Here is a 22,543-nt window from a genome sequence, read left to right on the forward strand (position 1 = left end):
TCAGTCAGATCAACAGTTGATTGGCCTCAAAGGACTGGCCACCCCCATACAATGTGTATCCAGGTAAAAACATTAATTTCCCAAATTTTGTTCATGTAGTATTAAAAGAACCAACAATATCAGGAAGGCTTTTAGCTGCCTTCTGCAGAATGTGTCAGTCTTTGTGGTTTATACATAAAATCTAGGATTTCCCCATGCAGACGTGACCACCTTAACATGCAGAGGGCGGAGTTTGGAGTCAATGAGCCAATGAGCCAAGCGTGTTGTACATTAACATTTACTTTTCCCAAAAGTCCTCCACACCCAACAAGGTTCGACAAATGTACCGCGTGTGTTGTGAGGGTTGAATCAGTCCCACTTTAATCTCTGAAGTGCCATGAGTATCCCTTCGCAGAGGCAATTTCATAGTCTATGAAGTTCTACTGAGACGTGATTATTGCTGGTTGAAAACTTAACCCAATACCCTGCCTGGATGACTTGAAATACAGTCAGCTGTGGCAATTTTTGTTAGTCTCTGAGGAGACTTTGCACTTTGTATGAATGACAAAATCCTGACAGTAATGTAAAAGTTCAACTTTCATTCTTCTAATATGTACAGGGCACATTTCGTCAGCATGTCTTTGAATTTGTGTGGCAAAAGTGGACCACTTCTCGATATCGTGGACTTAATAAGACTATCATTTGTAATCCAGATTTACCAGAATAGTGTCATGAAGTGGGTGATGCAGACAGTCAATGATTTCCCCTTCCAGACCTCACCACCATGACATGCAAAAGGCTGAGTTTAGATTAAGAAAGTCAGTCAGATCAACAGTTGATTGGCCTCAAAGGACTGGCCAACCCCATACAATGTGTATCCAGGTAAAAACATTAATTTCCCAAATTTTGTTCATGTAGTATTAAAAGAACTGACAATATCAGGAAGGCTTTTAGCTGCCTTCTGCAGAATGTGTCAGTCTTTGTGGTTTATACATAAAATCTAGGATTTCCCCATGCAGACGTGACCACCTTAACATGCAGAAGGCGGAGTTTGGAGCCAATGAGCCAATGGTGTTGTACATTAACATTTACTTTTCCCAAAAGTCCTCCACACCCAACAAGGTTCGACAAATGTACCGCGTGTGTTGTGAGGGTTGAATCAGTCCCACTTTAATCTCTGAAGTGCCATGAGTATCCCTTCGCAGAGGCAATTTCATAGTCTATGAAGTTCTACTGAGACATGATTATTGCTGGTTGAAAACTTAACCCAATACCCCGCCTGGATGACTTGAAATACAGTCAGCTGTGGCAATTTTTGTTAGTCTCTGAGGAGGCTTTGCACTTTGTATGAATGACAAAATCCTGACAGTAATGTAAAAGTTCAACTTTCATTCTTCTAATATGTACAGGGCACATTTTGTCAGCATGTCTTTGAATTTGTGTGGCAAAAGTGGACCACTTCTCGATATCCTGGACTTAATAAGACTATCATTTGTAATCCAGATTTACCAGAATAGTGTCATGAAGTGGGTGATGCAGACAGTCAATGATTTCCCCTTCCAGACCTCACCACCATGACATGCAAAAGGCTGAGTTTAGATTAAGAAAGTCAGTCAGATCAACAGTTGATTGGCCTCAAAGGACTGGCCAACCCCATACAATGTGTATCCCGGTAAAAACATTAATTTCCCAAATTTTGTTCATGTAGTATTAAAAGAACTGACAATATCAGGAAGGCTTTTAGCTGCCTTCTGCAGAATGTGTCAGTCTTTGTGGTTTATACATAAAATCTAGGATTTCCCCATGCAGACGTGACCACCTTAACATGATTTCCCCTTCCAGACCTCACCACCATGACATGGATATGAGTGAATGGCATCCACCTTCCCCACTCGAGGCTTGACAACCCCCTGTCCGACGACATGGCCCAGGTACTCCACCTGTTTGTGCGCAAAAGCACATTTGCCTGGATTGATGGTCAGCCCAGCCACTTTGATCAAGTGGAGGACTTGTTGTACGTGAGCCACATGTTCCCTCCAGGTCTGACTGAAGATGACAACATCATGTAGTATGCAGCTGCAAATTCTGGGACCTCTCTCAGCACTTGATCCATCAATCTTTGAAAGGTTGCTGGCGCTCCCTGGAGATCGAACGGCATCACCCTGAATTGAAACTTGCCATAAGGTGTTGAGAAGGCCAAGTGTGGTGATGAACTTGGCCTTCCCCACTCGCTCCAGCAGCTCATCAATGCGGGGCATCGGATAGGACTCAAACTTAGAGAATGCATTCAGATACCTGAAGTCAATGCAGAACCTCAGCGAACCATCCTTCTTGGGAACAAGCACAATGGGACTGCCCCACTCACTGGTTGAAGCCTCAATGATGCCCAGCTGCAACATCAGGTCAATCTCTTTCTTGAGCTTCAAAACCAGTCGCTCAGGGATCCTGTAGCACTTGCGGCGCGGAGTAGCATCATCTTTCAGATGTTCTTTGTGCTGTACAAGGTCTGTAAAGCCAGGTCTTTCTTGAAAAAGCCCTGGATCCAGCAATTCTTTTATCTCCCCCTGCTGAGCCGGATGAAGATGGGACAGATTCGAAGATGGTGGGGAATGACTGCTCACGTTCCTCTTCACGGATTGGGCAGATGAGAAGGTTTTGCGGGACCGGCTGCTGAACCGGCCGTGCCAGCTCCTGAAACTCCTTCAAGAGGTTAACATGAAACAACTGATGCTTTTTCAATTTGTCAGGCATGTAAAGTTCATAGGTGACCTTACCCTGACATTTGGTAATCTCATAAGGCCCCTGCCACCTGGCCAACAGCTTACTGTCACTGCTGGGAAGCAGCAGCAGTACCTTCTGACCTGGATGGAAAGTTCGCTGTCTTGCCTTTTTGCCATACCAGGTCTTCTGGTTGGCCTGTGCAGATCTCATGTGCTCCTGTGCCAGAGCAGTCATCTGTTCCAATCTGTCTCTCATTTTCATCACATAGGCCACAACATTCTCCTGCTCAATCCTCGGAGTCTCCCAGTGCTCCTTCAGGAGGTCAAGTGGCCCCCTCACCTGACGGCCATACAAAAGTTCAAAGGGGGAGAAACCCGTAGACGCCTGTGGCACCTCCCGATAGGCAAACAGCAGGTACGGCAGCCATTGGTCCCAGTCTGAGCCTGTGTGGGACACAAACTTCCGCAGCATGTTCTTCAAAGTCTGATTGAACCTTTCAACCAGACCGTCCGTCTGGGGGTGGTATGGAGTGGTCTTAATGCCCTTCACTCCTAGCAACTGATACACCTGCCTCAGAAGTTTGGAAAGAAAGTTTGTGCCACAGTCGGTGAGGACCTCTCTAGGTATGCCTACCCTTGAAAATAGGTGAAGAAGACAGTTAGCTACTTGTCTGGCCTTAACAGACTTGAGGGGAAAGGCTTCAGGGTAACGAGTGGCATAGTCACAGATTACCAAGATGTACCGATTGCCACTTGCACTCCTCTCTAGGGGCCCCACTACATCCATGCCTATTCTGTCAAATGGTGTGTCTATGACAGGTAATGGCTGAAGCTGAGCACGGGCCACTCCCCTGGGTGATGTTAGCTGACATGTTTCACACGAAGCACAAAAGTCCTTGACACCGGTGTACATGCCTGGCCAGACAAATCTACTGCCAATCCTGGTAAGTGATTTTTGAAATGCTAAGTGGCCTGCCCAAGGGATAGAATGACCTAACTCCATTACTTTCTGTGTGAGGCTCTGTGGCAAAGCCAAGGCCTCAACCTTGCCCTTACGCTGGTAAAGAATGCCATTTTCAATAACATACATAGCTTCAGCTAAACAGTCTGCCTTGCCCTGACTCACACCCTCAACCCCTGTCAAACCATGGCTGCAATGTAGGATCTGCGCGCTGCAGTGCTGCTATGTCAGAGGGGATGTGGAAATCTAATGGCTGGCTAGGCTGTGCTGGTTCCTCACACTGATCCCTGGCAGTGGCCAACAACTTCTCCCTCCTTCTCTGTACTCTGGGCTTTGGCTGCTTAACTGGCCCTGACTCAAGCTCGGCATGAAAAAAAGGTAACTCCCCAAGAGTTTTCCTTGCTTCCTGAGACCTAGTCATAACAATATTACATGCCGCCACTGTTTGAAGACCTGACTGATCTTGCTGCCTAACCTCCTCAGCTGATGCCTCCCTAGCGCCCTCTGTATGCCTTTCCTGGATGCACTTCCTTTTTTGTCGTGCCTGATCTATCAAATCAAACAGTGTGGGGACATCATGACCAAGCACTACTGGATATGGCAATGTGGGCACTAAGGCTACTGTCAGGAGATAAGTTTGACCACCAACCGTGACATAAACCTCAGCTGTGGGGTATGGTTTGTCGTCACCATGCACACATCTGATGTTGGAAGTAACCTCACTCCACAGCTCTCTGGGCACTAAGCTGGGCAAAGCAGCAGACTGAAAACAACCAGAGTCTAGAAGGGCCTCCTTACGCTGACCATACACTAATGCCGGTGTAGTGAGTGCTTCCTCTTGAACTGGGGCTGGGTAAGTGTATCTAGGAACTGAGCACAAAAGAGAGGGCTTACTCTGTCTAGTGGCAGGACATGTGTATTGGGTGTGACCTATCTCATTACACTGATAGCAACGTGTGTCTTGCCTGGAACTAGAAAATGACTTCCTGTTGGTGTTTGGTTTACTAGGAGAAAAATGTCTGACCCTAGAATGAGGTCTAACCTGAGCATGACCACCCCCATTGGACTTACTTCGTCCCGTGAAGTTGTCGTCTCTGCCAAAGGTGGTTCTCCTGGACCCCGTTCTGGCTGACCGGAAGACCTCTGCAAGTCGTGCTGCCTCCTCTGCAGACTTTGGGTCACGCTCGCGGATCCAGACCTCCAACTCAGGTCCCACCATCCTCAAAAACTGCTCCAGAATCAACAGCTCAGATATCTCTTTCACTGAGGAGCGCTCTGGTTTGACCCATTTATTAAACAAGTCCTTCAGCCTCACATACAATTCACGTGGGGTCTCACCAGGGTTGATGTCAAGCGAACGAAACCTTCTTCTGTACGTGTCAGCTGTGATTTCATATTTGGCCAGAATAACGTCTTTGACTTTTCCATAGTCTTCAGCATCAGCAATGTCCATAAGAACATAGGCACTACGTGCCTTACCTGTGAGCAGAGGGATCAATTGGATAGCCCACTCTTCTCTTGGCCAGCGGTAGACAACGGCCATTCTTTCAAATGTCATCAAATAATGTTCAATGTCATCATCGGGGGAGAGTGGTGTCAACCTGGGCTCCCGGTGAACGTGTGGTGCCCGGGCTGGTGATGGTGGGGGCGGTGGTGGCTCATTCTGCTGGCTAGCCTGGCTGGTCACCAACCCTGGATCTCCACCCTCAGTATCATCACCGTTGTCATCCTCATTATCGTGTCGTTCATTACTGTTCTCAAATTCATCCATCACATCTTTCACCTGTGCTTGAATTTGGAGAAACTGGTGCTGCATGCTTCTCCATCTTTGGTCTTGGTGCACAGACTCTTTTTCCATCTGCTGGTCTCTGGAGGCTTGGGAGTGGACCAAGGACTTTACCAGGCCTGTCAATTCCTCCAGCTTATCCAAATTGCTTGCCCCTGCTGCCCCCTGCTGGCCATTAGAGGTACCTGGTCCACCATCATCTGGTTCCTCCATTTGCTCCACTTTCTTTCCTCTGGTCATTGTTTCTCTTCTGTGTGATTCTAGATGATCCCACTCCTGACACCACTTGTCAGTTTGCCCAAGCAGCGGAGGCGACCCAGGAAGAAAAATTCAGGACTCCAAGAAGATGCACCTTCATATTTGCTTTATTTTCAATGTGCAGCACCAGGCCCCTCTCCAGCATGTGCTCCAGCTCACTCAAACCCAACAACAACCTCCCGGCACATAAACCACCATCTTAAATACCTGTCCCCATAAGGCACCTACCACCTGACCGGGAACTTACCAACCACAATAAATAAAAACCACACATTTATACAACCCACATCTAACTGAATCTATATACTAAACAAATATTAATCAACTAAACCTACTCAATCTATTTAATAAATACCCCCCTAATTACCTTACACACTTATTTTACATTTATCTAAAACGAAACTCCCCTCAACCCACTTCCCACATGGCATCCTCCTCCCGGAACTTATAAGAGGCGTCCGAACCCCCGGGGAATTCTTTTGCCCGGACACCCTGGGAGGAAGAGGACAGGCAGAGGTAAGTTCCAACAACCAGCATGACATACAAATCAACACAGTCTCTCCATTAACAAGGAGTAACGGCCGTCCGTCGTTACACTGATATTGTCGGTTCTTTTAATACTACATGAACAAAATTTGGGAAATTAATGTTTTTACCGGGATACACATTGTATGGGGTTGGCCAGTCCTTTGAGGCCAATCAACTGTTGATCTGACTGACTTTCTTAATCTAAACTCAGCCTTTTGCATGTCATGGTGGTGAGGTCTGGAAGGGGAAATCATTGACTGTTTGCATCACCCACTTCATGACACTATTCTGGTAAATCTGGATTACAAATGATAGTCTTATTACAAGACAAATGTACCGCGTGTGTTGTGAGGGTTGAATCAGTCCCACTTTAATCTCTGAAGTGCCATGAGTATCCCTTCGCAGAGGCAATTTCATAGTCTATGAAGTTCTACTGAGACGTGATTATTGCTGGTTGAAAACTTAACCCAATACCCCGCCTGGATGACTTGAAATACAGTCAGCTGTGGCAATTTTTGTTAGTCTCTGAGGAGGCTTTGCACTTTGTATGAATGACAAAATCCTGACAGTAATGTAAAAGTTCAACTTTCATTCTCCTCGTATGTACAGGGCACATTTCGTCAGCATGTCTTTGAATTTGTGTGGCAAAAGTGGGCCACTTCTCGATATCCTGGACTTAGTAAGACTATCATTTGTAATCCAGATTTACCAGAATAGTGTCATGAAGTGGGTGATGCAAACAGTCAATGATTTCCCCTTCCAGACCTCACCACCATGACATGCAAAAGGCTGAGTTTAGATTAAGAAAGTCAGTCAGATCAACAGTTGATTGGCCTCAAAGGACTGGCCAACCCCATACAATGTGTATCCCGGTAAAAACATTAATTTCCCAAATTTTGTTCATGTAGTATTAAAAGAACCGACAATATCAGGAAGGCTTTTAGCTGCCTTCTGCAGAATGTGTCAGTCTTTGTGGTTTATACATAAAATCTAGGATTTCCCCATGCAGACGTGACCACCTTAACATGCAGAGGGCGGAGTTTGGAGCCAATGAGCCAATGGTGTTGTACATTAACATTTACTTTTCCCAAAAGTCCTCCACACCCAACAAGGTTCGACAAATGTACCGCGTGTGTTGTGAGGGTTGAATCAGTCCCACTTTAATCTCTGAAGTGCCATGAGTATCCCTTCGCAGAGGCAATTTCATAGTCTATGAAGTTCTACTGAGACGTGATTATTGCTGGTTGAAAACTTAACCCAATACCCCGCCTGGATGACTTGAAATACAGTCAGCTGTGGCAATTTTTGTTAGTCTCTGAGGAGGCTTTGCACTTTGTATGAATGACAAAATCCTGACAGTAATGTAAAAGTTCAACTTTCATTCTCCTCGTATGTACAGGGCACATTTCGTCAGCATGTCTTTGAATTTGTGTGGCAAAAGTGGGCCACTTCTCGATATCCTGGACTTAGTAAGACTATCATTTGTAATCCAGATTTACCAGAATAGTGTCATGAAGTGGGTGATGCAAACAGTCAATGATTTCCCCTTCCAGACCTCACCACCATGACATGCAAAAGGCTGAGTTTAGATCAAGAAAGTCAGTCAGATCAACAGTTGATTGGCCTCAAAGGACTGGCCAACCCCATACAATGTGTATCCCGGTAAAAACATTAATTTCCCAAATTTTGTTCATGTAGTATTAAAAGAACCGACAATATCAGGAAGGCTTTTAGCTGCCTTCTGCAGAACGTGTCAGTCTTTGTGGTTTATACATAAAATCTAGGATTTCCCCATGCAGACGTGACCACCTTAACATGCAGAGGGCGGAGTTTGGAGTCAATGAGCCAATGAGCCAATGGTGTTGTACATTAACATTTACTTTTCCCAAAAGTCCTCCACACCCAACAAGGTTCGACAAATGTACCGCGTGTGTTGTGAGGGTTGAATCAGTCCCACTTTAATCTCTGAAGTGCCATGAGTATCCCTTCGCAGAGGCAATTTCATAGTCTATGAAGTTCTACTGAGACGTGATTATTGCTGGTTGAAAACTTAACCCAATACCCCGCCTGGATGACTTGAAATACAGTCAGCTGTGGCAATTTTTGTTAGTCTCTGAGGAGGCTTTGCACTTTGTATGAATGACAAAATCCTGACAGTAATGTAAAAGTTCAACTTTCATTCTCCTCGTATGTACAGGGCACATTTCGTCAGCATGTCTTTGAATTTGTGTGGCAAAAGTGGCCCACTTCTCGATATCCTGGACTTAGTAAGACTATCATTTGTAATCCAGATTTACCAGAATAGTGTCATGAAGTGGGTGATGCAAACAGTCAATGATTTCCCCTTCCAGACCTCACCACCATGACATGCAAAAGGCTGAGTTTAGATCAAGAAAGTCAGTCAGATCAACAGTTGATTGGCCTCAAAGGACTGGCCAACCCCATACAATGTGTATCCCGGTAAAAACATTAATTTCCCAAATTTTGTTCATGTAGTATTAAAAGAACCGACAATATCAGGAAGGCTTTTAGCTGCCTTCTGCAGAACGTGTCAGTCTTTGTGGTTTATACATAAAATCTAGGATTTCCCCATGCAGACGTGACCACCTTAACATGCAGAGGGCGGAGTTTGGAGTCAATGAGCCAATGAGCCAATGGTGTTGTACATTAACATTTACTTTTCCCAAAAGTCCTCCACACCCAACAAGGTTCGACAAATGTACCGCGTGTGTTGTGAGGGTTGAATCAGTCCCACTTTAATCTCTGAAGTGCCATGAGTATCCCTTCGCAGAGGCAATTTCATAGTCTATGAAGTTCTACTGAGACGTGATTATTGCTGGTTGAAAACTTAACCCAATACCCCGCCTGGATGACTTGAAATACAGTCAGCTGTGGCAATTTTTGTTAGTCTCTGAGGAGGCTTTGCACTTTGTATGAATGACAAAATCCTGACAGTAATGTAAAAGTTCAACTTTCATTCTCCTCGTATGTACAGGGCACATTTCGTCAGCATGTCTTTGAATTTGTGTGGCAAAAGTGGCCCACTTCTCGATATCCTGGACTTAGTAAGACTATCATTTGTAATCCAGATTTACCAGAATAGTGTCATGAAGTGGGTGATGCAAACAGTCAATGATTTCCCCTTCCAGACCTCACCACCATGACATGCAAAAGGCTGAGTTTAGATCAAGAAAGTCAGTCAGATCAACAGTTGATTGGCCTCAAAGGACTGGCCAACCCCATACAATGTGTATCCCGGTAAAAACATTAATTTCCCAAATTTTGTTCATGTAGTATTAAAAGAACCGACAATATCAGGAAGGCTTTTAGCTGCCTTCTGCAGAACGTGTCAGTCTTTGTGGTTTATACATAAAATCTAGGATTTCCCCATGCAGACGTGACCACCTTAACATGCAGAGGGCGGAGTTTGGAGTCAATGAGCCAATGAGCCAATGGTGTTGTACATTAACATTTACTTTTCCCAAAAGTCCTCCACACCCAACAAGGTTCGACAAATGTACCGCGTGTGTTGTGAGGGTTGAATCAGTCCCACTTTAATCTCTGAAGTGCCATGAGTATCCCTTCGCAGAGGCAATTTCATAGTCTATGAAGTTCTACTGAGACGTGATTATTGCTGGTTGAAAACTTAACCCAATACCCCGCCTGGATGACTTGAAATACAGTCAGCTGTGGCAATTTTTGTTAGTCTCTGAGGAGGCTTTGCACTTTGTATGAATGACAAAATCCTGACAGTAATGTAAAAGTTCAACTTTCATTCTCCTCGTATGTACAGGGCACATTTCGTCAGCATGTCTTTGAATTTGTGTGGCAAAAGTGGGCCACTTCTCGATATCCTGGACTTAGTAAGACTATCATTTGTAATCCAGATTTACCAGAATAGTGTCATGAAGTGGGTGATGCAAACAGTCAATGATTTCCCCTTCCAGACCTCACCACCATGACATGCAAAAGGCTGAGTTTAGATCAAGAAAGTCAGTCAGATCAACAGTTGATTGGCCTCAAAGGACTGGCCAACCCCATACAATGTGTATCCCGGTAAAAACATTAATTTCCCAAATTTTGTTCATGTAGTATTAAAAGAACCGACAATATCAGGAAGGCTTTTAGCTGCCTTCTGCAGAACGTGTCAGTCTTTGTGGTTTATACATAAAATCTAGGATTTCCCCATGCAGACGTGACCACCTTAACATGCAGAGGGCGGAGTTTGGAGTCAATGAGCCAATGGTGTTGTACATTAACATTTACTTTTCCCAAAAGTCCTCCACACCCAACAAGGTTCGACAAATGTACCGCGTGTGTTGTGAGGGTTGAATCAGTCCCACTTTAATCTCTGAAGTGCCATGAGTATCCCTTCGCAGAGGCAATTTCATAGTCTATGAAGTTCTACTGAGACGTGATTATTGCTGGTTGAAAACTTAACCCAATACCCCGCCTGGATGACTTGAAATACAGTCAGCTGTGGCAATTTTTGTTAGTCTCTGAGGAGGCTTTGCACTTTGTATGAATGACAAAATCCTGACAGTAATGTAAAAGTTCAACTTTCATTCTCCTCGTATGTACAGGGCACATTTCGTCAGCATGTCTTTGAATTTGTGTGGCAAAAGTGGGCCACTTCTGGATATCCTGGACTTAGTAAGACTATCATTTGTAATCCAGATTTACCAGAATAGTGTCATGAAGTGGGTGATGCAAACAGTCAATGATTTCCCCTTCCAGACCTCACCACCATGACATGCAAAAGGCTGAGTTTAGATCAAGAAAGTCAGTCAGATCAACAGTTGATTGGCCTCAAAGGACTGGCCAACCCCATACAATGTGTATCCCGGTAAAAACGTTAATTTCCCAAATTTTGTTCATGTAGTATTAAAAGAACCGACAATATCAGGAAGGCTTTTAGCTGCCTTCTGCAGAACGTGTCAGTCTTTGTGGTTTATACATAAAATCTAGGATTTCCCCATGCAGACGTGACCACCTTAACATGCAGAGGGCGGAGTTTGGAGTCAATGAGCCAATGAGCCAATGGTGTTGTACATTAACATTTACTTTTCCCAAAAGTCCTCCACACCCAACAAGGTTCGACAAATGTACCGCGTGTGTTGTGAGGGTTGAATCAGTCCCACTTTAATCTCTGAAGTGCCATGAGTATCCCTTCGCAGAGGCAATTTCATAGTCTATGAAGTTCTACTGAGACGTGATTATTGCTGGTTGAAAACTTAACCCAATACCCCGCCTGGATGACTTGAAATACAGTCAGCTGTGGCAATTTTTGTTAGTCTCTGAGGAGGCTTTGCACTTTGTATGAATGACAAAATCCTGACAGTAATGTAAAAGTTCAACTTTCATTCTCCTCGTATGTACAGGGCACATTTCGTCAGCATGTCTTTGAATTTGTGTGGCAAAAGTGGCCCACTTCTCGATATCCTGGACTTAGTAAGACTATCATTTGTAATCCAGATTTACCAGAATAGTGTCATGAAGTGGGTGATGCAAACAGTCAATGATTTCCCCTTCCAGACCTCACCACCATGACATGCAAAAGGCTGAGTTTAGATCAAGAAAGTCAGTCAGATCAACAGTTGATTGGCCTCAAAGGACTGGCCAACCCCATACAATGTGTATCCCGGTAAAAACATTAATTTCCCAAATTTTGTTCATGTAGTATTAAAAGAACCGACAATATCAGGAAGGCTTTTAGCTGCCTTCTGCAGAACGTGTCAGTCTTTGTGGTTTATACATAAAATCTAGGATTTCCCCATGCAGACGTGACCACCTTAACATGCAGAGGGCGGAGTTTGGAGTCAATGAGCCAATGAGCCAATGGTGTTGTACATTAACATTTACTTTTCCCAAAAGTCCTCCACACCCAACAAGGTTCGACAAATGTACCGCGTGTGTTGTGAGGGTTGAATCAGTCCCACTTTAATCTCTGAAGTGCCATGAGTATCCCTTCGCAGAGGCAATTTCATAGTCTATGAAGTTCTACTGAGACGTGATTATTGCTGGTTGAAAACTTAACCCAATACCCCGCCTGGATGACTTGAAATACAGTCAGCTGTGGCAATTTTTGTTAGTCTCTGAGGAGGCTTTGCACTTTGTATGAATGACAAAATCCTGACAGTAATGTAAAAGTTCAACTTTCATTCTCCTCGTATGTACAGGGCACATTTCGTCAGCATGTCTTTGAATTTGTGTGGCAAAAGTGGCCCACTTCTCGATATCCTGGACTTAGTAAGACTATCATTTGTAATCCAGATTTACCAGAATAGTGTCATGAAGTGGGTGATGCAAACAGTCAATGATTTCCCCTTCCAGACCTCACCACCATGACATGCAAAAGGCTGAGTTTAGATCAAGAAAGTCAGTCAGATCAACAGTTGATTGGCCTCAAAGGACTGGCCAACCCCATACAATGTGTATCCCGGTAAAAACATTAATTTCCCAAATTTTGTTCATGTAGTATTAAAAGAACCGACAATATCAGGAAGGCTTTTAGCTGCCTTCTGCAGAACGTGTCAGTCTTTGTGGTTTATACATAAAATCTAGGATTTCCCCATGCAGACGTGACCACCTTAACATGCAGAGGGCGGAGTTTGGAGTCAATGAGCCAATGAGCCAATGGTGTTGTACATTAACATTTACTTTTCCCAAAAGTCCTCCACACCCAACAAGGTTCGACAAATGTACCGCGTGTGTTGTGAGGGTTGAATCAGTCCCACTTTAATCTCTGAAGTGCCATGAGTATCCCTTCGCAGAGGCAATTTCATAGTCTATGAAGTTCTACTGAGACGTGATTATTGCTGGTTGAAAACTTAACCCAATACCCCGCCTGGATGACTTGAAATACAGTCAGCTGTGGCAATTTTTGTTAGTCTCTGAGGAGGCTTTGCACTTTGTATGAATGACAAAATCCTGACAGTAATGTAAAAGTTCAACTTTCATTCTCCTCGTATGTACAGGGCACATTTCGTCAGCATGTCTTTGAATTTGTGTGGCAAAAGTGGGCCACTTCTCGATATCCTGGACTTAGTAAGACTATCATTTGTAATCCAGATTTACCAGAATAGTGTCATGAAGTGGGTGATGCAAACAGTCAATGATTTCCCCTTCCAGACCTCACCACCATGACATGCAAAAGGCTGAGTTTAGATCAAGAAAGTCAGTCAGATCAACAGTTGATTGGCCTCAAAGGACTGGCCAACCCCATACAATGTGTATCCCGGTAAAAACATTAATTTCCCAAATTTTGTTCATGTAGTATTAAAAGAACCGACAATATCAGGAAGGCTTTTAGCTGCCTTCTGCAGAACGTGTCAGTCTTTGTGGTTTATACATAAAATCTAGGATTTCCCCATGCAGACGTGACCACCTTAACATGCAGAGGGCGGAGTTTGGAGTCAATGAGCCAATGGTGTTGTACATTAACATTTACTTTTCCCAAAAGTCCTCCACACCCAACAAGGTTCGACAAATGTACCGCGTGTGTTGTGAGGGTTGAATCAGTCCCACTTTAATCTCTGAAGTGCCATGAGTATCCCTTCGCAGAGGCAATTTCATAGTCTATGAAGTTCTACTGAGACGTGATTATTGCTGGTTGAAAACTTAACCCAATACCCCGCCTGGATGACTTGAAATACAGTCAGCTGTGGCAATTTTTGTTAGTCTCTGAGGAGGCTTTGCACTTTGTATGAATGACAAAATCCTGACAGTAATGTAAAAGTTCAACTTTCATTCTCCTCGTATGTACAGGGCACATTTCGTCAGCATGTCTTTGAATTTGTGTGGCAAAAGTGGGCCACTTCTGGATATCCTGGACTTAGTAAGACTATCATTTGTAATCCAGATTTACCAGAATAGTGTCATGAAGTGGGTGATGCAAACAGTCAATGATTTCCCCTTCCAGACCTCACCACCATGACATGCAAAAGGCTGAGTTTAGATCAAGAAAGTCAGTCAGATCAACAGTTGATTGGCCTCAAAGGACTGGCCAACCCCATACAATGTGTATCCCGGTAAAAACGTTAATTTCCCAAATTTTGTTCATGTAGTATTAAAAGAACCGACAATATCAGGAAGGCTTTTAGCTGCCTTCTGCAGAACGTGTCAGTCTTTGTGGTTTATACATAAAATCTAGGATTTCCCCATGCAGACGTGACCACCTTAACATGCAGAGGGCGGAGTTTGGAGTCAATGAGCCAATGAGCCAATGGTGTTGTACATTAACATTTACTTTTCCCAAAAGTCCTCCACACCCAACAAGGTTCGACAAATGTACCGCGTGTGTTGTGAGGGTTGAATCAGTCCCACTTTAATCTCTGAAGTGCCATGAGTATCCCTTCGCAGAGGCAATTTCATAGTCTATGAAGTTCTACTGAGACGTGATTATTGCTGGTTGAAAACTTAACCCAATACCCCGCCTGGATGACTTGAAATACAGTCAGCTGTGGCAATTTTTGTTAGTCTCTGAGGAGGCTTTGCACTTTGTATGAATGACAAAATCCTGACAGTAATGTAAAAGTTCAACTTTCATTCTCCTCGTATGTACAGGGCACATTTTGTCAGCATGTCTTTGAATTTGTGTGGCAAAAGTGGGCCACTTCTCGATATCCTGGACTTAGTAAGACTATCATTTGTAATCCAGATTTACCAGAATAGTGTCATGAAGTGGGTGATGCAAACAGTCAATGATTTCCCCTTCCAGACCTCACCACCATGACATGCAAAAGGCTGAGTTTAGATCAAGAAAGTCAGTCAGATCAACAGTTGATTGGCCTCAAAGGACTGGCCAACCCCATACAATGTGTATCCCGGTAAAAACATTAATTTCCCAAATTTTGTTCATGTAGTATTAAAAGAACCGACAATATCAGGAAGGCTTTTAGCTGCCTTCTGCAGAACGTGTCAGTCTTTGTGGTTTATACATAAAATCTAGGATTTCCCCATGCAGACGTGACCACCTTAACATGCAGAGGGCGGAGTTTGGAGTCAATGAGCCAATGAGCCAATGGTGTTGTACATTAACATTTACTTTTCCCAAAAGTCCTCCACACCCAACAAGGTTCGACAAATGTACCGCGTGTGTTGTGAGGGTTGAATCAGTCCCACTTTAATCTCTGAAGTGCCATGAGTATCCCTTCGCAGAGGCAATTTCATAGTCTATGAAGTTCTACTGAGACGTGATTATTGCTGGTTGAAAACTTAACCCAATACCCCGCCTGGATGACTTGAAATACAGTCAGCTGTGGCAATTTTTGTTAGTCTCTGAGGAGGCTTTGCACTTTGTATGAATGACAAAATCCTGACAGTAATGTAAAAGTTCAACTTTCATTCTCCTCGTATGTACAGGGCACATTTCGTCAGCATGTCTTTGAATTTGTGTGGCAAAAGTGGGCCACTTCTCGATATCCTGGACTTAGTAAGACTATCATTTGTAATCCAGATTTACCAGAATAGTGTCATGAAGTGGGTGATGCAAACAGTCAATGATTTCCCCTTCCAGACCTCACCACCATGACATGCAAAAGGCTGAGTTTAGATCAAGAAAGTCAGTCAGATCAACAGTTGATTGGCCTCAAAGGACTGGCCAACCCCATACAATGTGTATCCCGGTAAAAACATTAATTTCCCAAATTTTGTTCATGTAGTATTAAAAGAACCGACAATATCAGGAAGGCTTTTAGCTGCCTTCTGCAGAACGTGTCAGTCTTTGTGGTTTATACATAAAATCTAGGATTTCCCCATGCAGACGTGACCACCTTAACATGCAGAGGGCGGAGTTTGGAGTCAATGAGCCAATGAGCCAATGGTGTTGTACATTAACATTTACTTTTCCCAAAAGTCCTCCACACCCAACAAGGTTCGACAAATGTACCGCGTGTGTTGTGAGGGTTGAATCAGTCCCACTTTAATCTCTGAAGTGCCATGAGTATCCCTTCGCAGAGGCAATTTCATAGTCTATGAAGTTCTACTGAGACGTGATTATTGCTGGTTGAAAACTTAACCCAATACCCCGCCTGGATGACTTGAAATACAGTCAGCTGTGGCAATTTTTGTTAGTCTCTGAGGAGGCTTTGCACTTTGTATGAATGACAAAATCCTGACAGTAATGTAAAAGTTCAACTTTCATTCTCCTCGTATGTACAGGGCACATTTCGTCAGCATGTCTTTGAATTTGTGTGGCAAAAGTGGGCCACTTCTCGATATCCTGGACTTAGTAAGACTATCATTTGTAATCCAGATTTACCAGAATAGTGTCATGAAGTGGGTGATGCAAACAGTCAATGATTTCCCCTTCCAGACCTCACCACCATGACATGCAAAAGGCTGAGTTTAGATCAAGAAAGTCAGTCAGATCAACAGTTGATTGGCCTCAAAGGACTGGCCAACCCCATACAATGTGTATCCCGGTAAAAACATTAATTTCCCAAATTTTGTTCATGTAGTATTAAAAGAACCGACAATATCAGGAAGGCTTTTAGCTGCCTTCTGCAGAACGTGTCAGTCTTTGTGGTTTATACATAAAATCTAGGATTTCCCCATGCAGACGTGACCACCTTAACATGCAGAGGGCGGAGTTTGGAGTCAATGAGCCAATGAGCCAATGGTGTTGTACATTAACATTTACTTTTCCCAAAAGTCCTCCACACCCAACAAGGTTCGACAAATGTACCGCGTGTGTTGTGAGGGTTGAATCAGTCCCACTTTAATCTCTGAAGTGCCATGAGTATCCCTTCGCAGAGGCAATTTCATAGTCTATGAAGTTCTACTGAGACGTGATTATTGCTGGTTGAAAACTTAACCCAATACCCCGCCTGGATGACTTGAAATACAGTCAGCTGTGGCAATTTTTGTTAGTCTCTGAGGAGGCTTTGCACTTTGTATGAATGACAAAATCCTGACAGTAATGTAAAAGTTCAACTTTCATTCTCCTCGTATGTACAGGGCACATTTCGTCAGCATGTCTTTGAATTTGTGTGGCAAAAGTGGCCCACTTCTCGATATCCTGGACTTAGTAAGACTATCATTTGTAATCCAGATTTACCAGAATAGTGTCATGAAGTGGGTGATGCAAACAGTCAATGATTTCCCCTTCCAGACCTCACCACCATGACATGCAAAAGGCTGAGTTTAGATCAAGAAAGTCAGTCAGATCAACAGTTGATTGGCCTCAAAGGACTGGCCAACCCCATACAATGTGTATCCCGGTAAAAACATTAATTTCCCAAATTTTGTTCATGTAGTATTAAAAGAACCGACAATATCAGGAAGGCTTTTAGCTGCCTTCTGCAGAACGTGTCAGTCTTTGTGGTTTATACATAAAATCTAGGATTTCCCCATGCAGACGTGACCACCTTAACATGCAGAGGGCGGAGTTTGGAGTCAATGAGCCAATGAGCCAATGGTGTTGTACATTAACATTTACTTTTCCCAAAAGTCCTCCACACCCAACAAGGTTCGACAAATGTACCGCGTGTGTTGTGAGGGTTGAATCAGTCCCACTTTAATCTCTGAAGTGCCATGAGTATCCCTTCGCAGAGGCAATTTCATAGTCTATGAAGTTCTACTGAGACGTGATTATTGCTGGTTGAAAACTTAACCCAATACCCCGCCTGGATGACTTGAAATACAGTCAGCTGTGGCAATTTTTGTTAGTCTCTGAGGAGGCTTTGCACTTTGTATGAATGACAAAATCCTGACAGTAATGTAAAAGTTCAACTTTCATTCTCCTCGTATGTACAGGGCACATTTCGTCAGCATGTCTTTGAATTTGTGTGGCAAAAGTGGGCCACTTCTCGATATCCTGGACTTAGTAAGACTATCATTTGTAATCCAGATTTACCAGAATAGTGTCATGAAGTGGGTGATGCAAACAGTCAATGATTTCCCCTTCCAGACCTCACCACCATGACATGCAAAAGGCTGAGTTTAGATCAAGAAAGTCAGTCAGATCAACAGTTGATTGGCCTCAAAGGACTGGCCAACCCCATACAATGTGTATCCCGGTAAAAACATTAATTTCCCAAATTTTGTTCATGTAGTATTAAAAGAACCGACAATATCAGGAAGGCTTTTAGCTGCCTTCTGCAGAACGTGTCAGTCTTTGTGGTTTATACATAAAATCTAGGATTTCCCCATGCAGACGTGACCACCTTAACATGCAGAGGGCGGAGTTTGGAGTCAATGAGCCAATGAGCCAATGGTGTTGTACATTAACATTTACTTTTCCCAAAAGTCCTCCACACCCAACAAGGTTCGACAAATGTACCGCGTGTGTTGTGAGGGTTGAATCAGTCCCACTTTAATCTCTGAAGTGCCATGAGTATCCCTTCGCAGAGGCAATTTCATAGTCTATGAAGTTCTACTGAGACGTGATTATTGCTGGTTGAAAACTTAACCCAATACCCCGCCTGGATGACTTGAAATACAGTCAGCTGTGGCAATTTTTGTTAGTCTCTGAGGAGACTTTGCACTTTGTATGAATGACAAAATCCTGACAGTAATGTAAAAGTTCAACTTTCATTCTCCTCGTATGTACAGGGCACATTTCGTCAGCATGTCTTTGAATTTGTGTGGCAAAAGTGGCCCACTTCTCGATATCCTGGACTTAATAAGACTATCATTTGTAATCCAGATTTACCAGAATAGTGTCATGAAGTGGGTGATGCAAACAGTCAATGATTTCCCCTTCCAGACCTCACCACCATGACATGCAAAAGGCTGAGTTTAGATTAAGAAAGTCAGTCAGATCAACAGTTGATTGGCCTCAAAGGACTGGCCAACCCCATACAATGTGTATCCCGGTAAAAACATTAATTTCCCAAATTTTGTTCATGTAGTATTAAAAGAACCGACAATATCAGGAAGGCTTTTAGCTGCCTTCTGCAGAACGTGTCAGTCTTTGTGGTTTATACATAAAATCTAGGATTTCCCCATGCAGACGTGACCACCTTAACATGCAGAGGGCGGAGTTTGGAGTCAATGAGCCAATGAGCCAATGGTGTTGTACATTAACATTTACTTTTCCCAAAAGTCCTCCACACCCAACAAGGTTCGACAAATGTACCGCGTGTGTTGTGAGGGTTGAATCAGTCCCACTTTAATCTCTGAAGTGCCATGAGTATCCCTTCGCAGAGGCAATTTCATAGTCTATGAAGTTCTACTGAGACGTGATTATTGCTGGTTGAAAACTTAACCCAATACCCCGCCTGGATGACTTAAATACAGTCAGCTGTGGCAATTTTTGTTCGTCTCTGAGGAGACTTTGCACTTTGTATGAATGACAAAATCCTGACAGTAATGTAAAAGTTCAACTTTCATTCTCCTCGTATGTACAGGGCACATTTCGTCAGCATGTCTTTGAATTTGTGTGGCAAAAGTGGGCCACTTCTCGATATCCTGGACTTAGTAAGACTATCATTTGTAATCCAGATTTACCAGAATAGTGTCATGAAGTGGGTGATGCAAACAGTCAATGATTTCCCCTTCCAGACCTCACCACCATGACATGCAAAAGGCTGAGTTTAGATCAAGAAAGTCAGTCAGATCAACAGTTGATTGGCCTCAAAGGACTGGCCAACCCCATACAATGTGTATCCCGGTAAAAACATTAATTTCCCAAATTTTGTTCATGTAGTATTAAAAGAACCGACAATATCAGGAAGGCTTTTAGCTGCCTTCTGCAGAACGTGTCAGTCTTTGTGGTTTATACATAAAATCTAGGATTTCCCCATGCAGACGTGACCACCTTAACATGCAGAGGGCGGAGTTTGGAGTCAATGAGCCAATGAGCCAATGGTGTTGTACATTAACATTTACTTTTCCCAAAAGTCCTCCACACCCAACAAGGTTCGACAAATGTACCGCGTGTGTTGTGAGGGTTGAATCAGTCCCACTTTAATCTCTGAAGTGCCATGAGTATCCCTTCGCAGAGGCAATTTCATAGTCTATGAAGTTCTACTGAGACGTGATTATTGCTGGTTGAAAACTTAACCCAATACCCCGCCTGGATGACTTGAAATACAGTCAGCTGTGGCAATTTTTGTTAGTCTCTGAGGAGGCTTTGCACTTTGTATGAATGACAAAATCCTGACAGTAATGTAAAAGTTCAACTTTCATTCTCCTCGTATGTACAGGGCACATTTCGTCAGCATGTCTTTGAATTTGTGTGGCAAAAGTGGGCCACTTCTCGATATCCTGGACTTAGTAAGACTATCATTTGTAATCCAGATTTACCAGAATAGTGTCATGAAGTGGGTGATGCAAACAGTCAATGATTTCCCCTTCCAGACCTCACCACCATGACATGCAAAAGGCTGAGTTTAGATCAAGAAAGTCAGTCAGATCAACAGTTGATTGGCCTCAAAGGACTGGCCAACCCCATACAATGTGTATCCCGGTAAAAACATTAATTTCCCAAATTTTGTTCATGTAGTATTAAAAGAACCGACAATATCAGGAAGGCTTTTAGCTGCCTTCTGCAGAACGTGTCAGTCTTTGTGGTTTATACATAAAATCTAGGATTTCCCCATGCAGACGTGACCACCTTAACATGCAGAGGGCGGAGTTTGGAGTCAATGAGCCAATGAGCCAATGGTGTTGTACATTAACATTTACTTTTCCCAAAAGTCCTCCACACCCAACAAGGTTCGACAAATGTACCGCGTGTGTTGTGAGGGTTGAATCAGTCCCACTTTAATCTCTGAAGTGCCATGAGTATCCCTTCGCAGAGGCAATTTCATAGTCTATGAAGTTCTACTGAGACGTGATTATTGCTGGTTGAAAACTTAACCCAATACCCCGCCTGGATGACTTGAAATACAGTCAGCTGTGGCAATTTTTGTTAGTCTCTGAGGAGGCTTTGCACTTTGTATGAATGACAAAATCCTGACAGTAATGTAAAAGTTCAACTTTCATTCTCCTCGTATGTACAGGGCACATTTCGTCAGCATGTCTTTGAATTTGTGTGGCAAAAGTGGCCCACTTCTCGATATCCTGGACTTAGTAAGACTATCATTTGTAATCCAGATTTACCAGAATAGTGTCATGAAGTGGGTGATGCAAACAGTCAATGATTTCCCCTTCCAGACCTCACCACCATGACATGCAAAAGGCTGAGTTTAGATCAAGAAAGTCAGTCAGATCAACAGTTGATTGGCCTCAAAGGACTGGCCAACCCCATACAATGTGTATCCCGGTAAAAACATTAATTTCCCAAATTTTGTTCATGTAGTATTAAAAGAACCGACAATATCAGGAAGGCTTTTAGCTGCCTTCTGCAGAACGTGTCAGTCTTTGTGGTTTATACATAAAATCTAGGATTTCCCCATGCAGACGTGACCACCTTAACATGCAGAGGGCGGAGTTTGGAGTCAATGAGCCAATGAGCCAATGGTGTTGTACATTAACATTTACTTTTCCCAAAAGTCCTCCACACCCAACAAGGTTCGACAAATGTACCGCGTGTGTTGTGAGGGTTGAATCAGTCCCACTTTAATCTCTGAAGTGCCATGAGTATCCCTTCGCAGAGGCAATTTCATAGTCTATGAAGTTCTACTGAGACGTGATTATTGCTGGTTGAAAACTTAACCCAATACCCCGCCTGGATGACTTGAAATACAGTCAGCTGTGGCAATTTTTGTTAGTCTCTGAGGAGGCTTTGCACTTTGTATGAATGACAAAATCCTGACAGTAATGTAAAAGTTCAACTTTCATTCTCCTCGTATGTACAGGGCACATTTCGTCAGCATGTCTTTGAATTTGTGTGGCAAAAGTGGCCCACTTCTCGATATCCTGGACTTAGTAAGACTATCATTTGTAATCCAGATTTACCAGAATAGTGTCATGAAGTGGGTGATGCAAACAGTCAATGATTTCCCCTTCCAGACCTCACCACCATGACATGCAAAAGGCTGAGTTTAGATCAAGAAAGTCAGTCAGATCAACAGTTGATTGGCCTCAAAGGACTGGCCAACCCCATACAATGTGTATCCCGGTAAAAACATTAATTTCCCAAATTTTGTTCATGTAGTATTAAAAGAACCGACAATATCAGGAAGGCTTTTAGCTGCCTTCTGCAGAACGTGTCAGTCTTTGTGGTTTATACATAAAATCTAGGATTTCCCCATGCAGACGTGACCACCTTAACATGCAGAGGGCGGAGTTTGGAGTCAATGAGCCAATGAGCCAATGGTGTTGTACATTAACATTTACTTTTCCCAAAAGTCCTCCACACCCAACAAGGTTCGACAAATGTACCGCGTGTGTTGTGAGGGTTGAATCAGTCCCACTTTAATC

The 22,543-nt window shown here is 43.5% G+C and overlaps 22 non-coding genes across 22 annotated transcripts; all 22 read left to right on the forward strand.

Annotated features, from left to right (window-relative positions):
* Window positions 1-382: 382 nt before the first annotated feature.
* LOC139212513 (U4 spliceosomal RNA) lies at window positions 383-523 on the forward strand. The gene has a single exon (XR_011585331.1). It is a non-coding gene; the product is annotated as a U4 spliceosomal RNA (small nuclear RNA).
* A 649-nt stretch (window positions 524-1,172) lies between these two features.
* LOC139212555 (U4 spliceosomal RNA) lies at window positions 1,173-1,313 on the forward strand. Its single transcript, XR_011585370.1, has one exon. It is a non-coding gene; the product is annotated as a U4 spliceosomal RNA (small nuclear RNA).
* Window positions 1,314-6,625: 5,312 nt separating this feature from the next.
* LOC139212556 (U4 spliceosomal RNA) lies at window positions 6,626-6,766 on the forward strand. The gene has a single exon (XR_011585371.1). It is a non-coding gene; the product is annotated as a U4 spliceosomal RNA (small nuclear RNA).
* Window positions 6,767-7,415: 649 nt separating this feature from the next.
* Window positions 7,416-7,556, forward strand: LOC139212557 (U4 spliceosomal RNA). The gene has a single exon (XR_011585372.1). It is a non-coding gene; the product is annotated as a U4 spliceosomal RNA (small nuclear RNA).
* A 657-nt stretch (window positions 7,557-8,213) lies between these two features.
* On the forward strand, window positions 8,214-8,354 carry LOC139212558 (U4 spliceosomal RNA). The gene has a single exon (XR_011585373.1). It is a non-coding gene; the product is annotated as a U4 spliceosomal RNA (small nuclear RNA).
* Window positions 8,355-9,011: 657 nt separating this feature from the next.
* On the forward strand, window positions 9,012-9,152 carry LOC139212559 (U4 spliceosomal RNA). The gene has a single exon (XR_011585374.1). It is a non-coding gene; the product is annotated as a U4 spliceosomal RNA (small nuclear RNA).
* A 657-nt stretch (window positions 9,153-9,809) lies between these two features.
* Window positions 9,810-9,950, forward strand: LOC139212560 (U4 spliceosomal RNA). Its single transcript, XR_011585375.1, has one exon. It is a non-coding gene; the product is annotated as a U4 spliceosomal RNA (small nuclear RNA).
* Window positions 9,951-10,599: 649 nt separating this feature from the next.
* LOC139212561 (U4 spliceosomal RNA) lies at window positions 10,600-10,740 on the forward strand. The gene has a single exon (XR_011585376.1). It is a non-coding gene; the product is annotated as a U4 spliceosomal RNA (small nuclear RNA).
* A 657-nt stretch (window positions 10,741-11,397) lies between these two features.
* Window positions 11,398-11,538, forward strand: LOC139212563 (U4 spliceosomal RNA). The gene has a single exon (XR_011585378.1). It is a non-coding gene; the product is annotated as a U4 spliceosomal RNA (small nuclear RNA).
* A 657-nt stretch (window positions 11,539-12,195) lies between these two features.
* Window positions 12,196-12,336, forward strand: LOC139212564 (U4 spliceosomal RNA). The gene has a single exon (XR_011585379.1). It is a non-coding gene; the product is annotated as a U4 spliceosomal RNA (small nuclear RNA).
* Window positions 12,337-12,993: 657 nt separating this feature from the next.
* On the forward strand, window positions 12,994-13,134 carry LOC139212565 (U4 spliceosomal RNA). Its single transcript, XR_011585380.1, has one exon. It is a non-coding gene; the product is annotated as a U4 spliceosomal RNA (small nuclear RNA).
* Window positions 13,135-13,783: 649 nt separating this feature from the next.
* Window positions 13,784-13,924, forward strand: LOC139212566 (U4 spliceosomal RNA). The gene has a single exon (XR_011585381.1). It is a non-coding gene; the product is annotated as a U4 spliceosomal RNA (small nuclear RNA).
* Window positions 13,925-14,581: 657 nt separating this feature from the next.
* LOC139212567 (U4 spliceosomal RNA) lies at window positions 14,582-14,722 on the forward strand. Its single transcript, XR_011585382.1, has one exon. It is a non-coding gene; the product is annotated as a U4 spliceosomal RNA (small nuclear RNA).
* Window positions 14,723-15,379: 657 nt separating this feature from the next.
* LOC139212568 (U4 spliceosomal RNA) lies at window positions 15,380-15,520 on the forward strand. The gene has a single exon (XR_011585383.1). It is a non-coding gene; the product is annotated as a U4 spliceosomal RNA (small nuclear RNA).
* A 657-nt stretch (window positions 15,521-16,177) lies between these two features.
* On the forward strand, window positions 16,178-16,318 carry LOC139212569 (U4 spliceosomal RNA). Its single transcript, XR_011585384.1, has one exon. It is a non-coding gene; the product is annotated as a U4 spliceosomal RNA (small nuclear RNA).
* A 657-nt stretch (window positions 16,319-16,975) lies between these two features.
* Window positions 16,976-17,116, forward strand: LOC139212570 (U4 spliceosomal RNA). Its single transcript, XR_011585385.1, has one exon. It is a non-coding gene; the product is annotated as a U4 spliceosomal RNA (small nuclear RNA).
* Window positions 17,117-17,773: 657 nt separating this feature from the next.
* On the forward strand, window positions 17,774-17,914 carry LOC139212571 (U4 spliceosomal RNA). The gene has a single exon (XR_011585386.1). It is a non-coding gene; the product is annotated as a U4 spliceosomal RNA (small nuclear RNA).
* Window positions 17,915-18,571: 657 nt separating this feature from the next.
* Window positions 18,572-18,712, forward strand: LOC139212543 (U4 spliceosomal RNA). Its single transcript, XR_011585357.1, has one exon. It is a non-coding gene; the product is annotated as a U4 spliceosomal RNA (small nuclear RNA).
* A 657-nt stretch (window positions 18,713-19,369) lies between these two features.
* Window positions 19,370-19,509, forward strand: LOC139212553 (U4 spliceosomal RNA). The gene has a single exon (XR_011585368.1). It is a non-coding gene; the product is annotated as a U4 spliceosomal RNA (small nuclear RNA).
* Window positions 19,510-20,166: 657 nt separating this feature from the next.
* On the forward strand, window positions 20,167-20,307 carry LOC139212572 (U4 spliceosomal RNA). The gene has a single exon (XR_011585387.1). It is a non-coding gene; the product is annotated as a U4 spliceosomal RNA (small nuclear RNA).
* Window positions 20,308-20,964: 657 nt separating this feature from the next.
* Window positions 20,965-21,105, forward strand: LOC139212574 (U4 spliceosomal RNA). The gene has a single exon (XR_011585389.1). It is a non-coding gene; the product is annotated as a U4 spliceosomal RNA (small nuclear RNA).
* Window positions 21,106-21,762: 657 nt separating this feature from the next.
* LOC139212575 (U4 spliceosomal RNA) lies at window positions 21,763-21,903 on the forward strand. The gene has a single exon (XR_011585390.1). It is a non-coding gene; the product is annotated as a U4 spliceosomal RNA (small nuclear RNA).
* The last annotated feature ends 640 nt before the right edge of the window (window positions 21,904-22,543 follow it).

The sequence above is a fragment of the Pempheris klunzingeri genome, chromosome 13 (genome assembly GCF_042242105.1).
Source record: "Pempheris klunzingeri isolate RE-2024b chromosome 13, fPemKlu1.hap1, whole genome shotgun sequence".
Lineage (NCBI taxonomy): Eukaryota > Metazoa > Chordata > Actinopteri > Acropomatiformes > Pempheridae > Pempheris > Pempheris klunzingeri.